The 2,520-nt window shown below is 36.7% G+C and overlaps 1 long non-coding RNA gene across 1 annotated transcript; it reads left to right on the top strand.

Annotated features, from left to right (window-relative positions):
* Nucleotides 1-653: 653 nt before the first annotated feature.
* Nucleotides 654-2,181, top strand: LOC123134160 (uncharacterized). The gene is made up of 2 exons (XR_006465547.1): nucleotides 654-907; nucleotides 1,277-2,181. It is a non-coding gene; the product is annotated as an uncharacterized lncRNA (long non-coding RNA).
* The last annotated feature ends 339 nt before the right edge of the window (nucleotides 2,182-2,520 follow it).

Raw genomic sequence — 2,520 nt, forward strand, 5'->3', positions numbered from 1 at the left:
CTTTGATGACTTTCAAAACACTTGTAAGCGATGTATTCATTTTTTGCATGGCTTTTACATCAGGATAAAATATTAGGTGTAACATCTCGCTGTAGAGAACCTAAAAACTGCGCAAAGAAGAATTATGCATCGGTAGGTGTTGACATATATTTCAATGGCTGAGAGTAACTACAATTCTTGTAAGCAGTGCAGCTAACAATTCAAAAAACAACAACTAAACAATGCTTAGCTTTGCGACTTATCTTGAGCATTGTCCATTGTCCTCCTCGTCACCATGCTATCCCTTCCGCTTAACTCGGTCTGATGCAAAGTCAAGCAAGAAAGTAAATTAAGGTTATTTGGTGCAGCTTAAAATTGTTCGGCTTTTCTATATAATAGAGGAATGTCAAATAGCACAAATTTAGGTTTAGGACCTAGGAAACAAACAACAATAAATGTGTAAGCGGCAATGTTTTCTTCTTGGCACAAAAAGGTAAGTATAGTTTGAACAAAAACGTTTTAGAACTCATTTGGTTCTGCATTACTGTATCAATGGACAAAGTAGCCGTATAACTTGTAAAACATAGGGAAACTATAGGTTGCACAAAAAACTGAAACCAAGCAAGCTATGCAGACGAAAATCTGAGGTAATCAAGATTGATTTGAGAGGATTTAGATTACTCGTGTCTTGGATGAGAATAAATTAATGAGATACATTGGTGTAGATCTATTAATATTTATGGTACGTGCTTTAATGTTTGGATGTTTTGATTTTTTGTTGGATTTTCTAGTATGTCTATTTTATTTGGTTAGCTTGGCATGAAATTCTAATAAATATTGGCTGTAGTTACAACAACCCTGTGACTTTGGTATTGCGGGGCAGGTGCGGCATGTGGCTAGACTCACGACGTGCCATCGGCTTGTGCAGGTCAGAGACGGCAATCAATTCCTGTTTAATGATTTTGTAAATTTTGTTCTTGGAAGGTTATTATTATAATCTCGGAGTTGGTTAATACCTAGCTAATATATAACTTACGGGATATGAGTATGAATGTTGACTAAAAAATAACTATTTTAAAGTATGAATAATAAATACTCACATTAGTTGAAATAAACTTCTTGGGCATAAAACTATATGGACTATTTGTGAGTCTGACTAATAAATACATACATTAGTCAAATTAAACTTTTTGGGCACAAAATTATATGGACTAAGACGTCTATCAGTACTCGAATCTAGTAACAAATCAATAGTTTTTTGTCTGATGATTATGCATATTCTGCTTTCATGTACCAGAAAAGAAGCATGGACAACTTTTTATGCTCAAGTGGAAATTGAGTCTAAACTTGTTAGTTGGGCATATTTTGGCAATGCACATATCAACTTATATATGTGATATTAATTAGAGAACAGAGTAGTTTAAAAAAAGAAACAAAGGGGTACATGCAAAGTACGGGTGCTATATATTGGCATTGGATACCAAGTTCTAGGTATATTATGAGACAGAGATAATATTAACTAAAGAACAAAACAATTCCTGGAAAAAAGAGGAGCTTGATGTGCCAGTACAGTCACCTGGGAGGGGCTAGCGCGGCATCAATTCCAACGGAGATGTTGGACGCCCTACGGCACCCCAGTTCTTTTTTACTGATCCGTCCGTCTGACACCTACATCAATTAGCCATCTGTGCTCGTGATGGGAGAGACCAGCGTTCAGCCCCTGGTACTGTGTAATTCATCGTGTACCTCTGCATCCATGGCATCTCTATGTGGACGGAACTTAAAATCCAGGACATCATGGAGCGGTGGATAAGAACGACGCTAGGGTTCTCTCTAGCAAGTTTTGCTGCGTTGGTGGAGCAGGAAATCCGAGGGAATCTTCAAGGAAATATTTCTGGAAGACAACTCTCTTTTTTTAGTTGGGTTGATCTTCTGATGTACGGATGAATGGGCATGACTCTTTTTGTAAGATCTTTCTGTTTCTATGAACCGGACGTGACCAAGCGTAATTTTTTTCTGAAGATCTTCTTTCTTATTTGGGTTGTAAATCTTTTTTTAGTTAGGTTGTAATTTTTTTTCTAGTTCTTTCTATGTACGAACGTGTCTTTTTTAGTTGGGTTCCTATGTACGGACGTAAGTGGGCATGCCTTTTTTCAGGATCTTCCTATCCCTAATGGACCGGACGTGACTGGGCTTTTTTTTGTAAATCTTGGTATCCACGGGACGCGAGCGAGCGCGGGATACATTAATGAAATCCGTTGGCTGAGATCTAATTAATGGTAATGGTCTATTAGATTGAACGGTTAGATGATTCTGATTATAGTGAGATTTTTAGGTTATTTTTCTTTTTTCTGGTTAACCCGTCAATTACTTTTTATATATAAATAGATATCATCCAAAGAATTCACCGATCCAATGCCTACGAATTTCTTATATATTGTTCTTGCTAAGTTACTACTGATGTTGGTACTATTACACTTGCTACAAAATCACTACTATCATTGTTACCGTTACTGTTACTGCTACCACTATTATCAAAAC

Source organism: Triticum aestivum, chromosome 6B (genome assembly GCF_018294505.1).
Source record: "Triticum aestivum cultivar Chinese Spring chromosome 6B, IWGSC CS RefSeq v2.1, whole genome shotgun sequence".
Taxonomy (NCBI): domain Eukaryota; kingdom Viridiplantae; phylum Streptophyta; class Magnoliopsida; order Poales; family Poaceae; genus Triticum; species Triticum aestivum.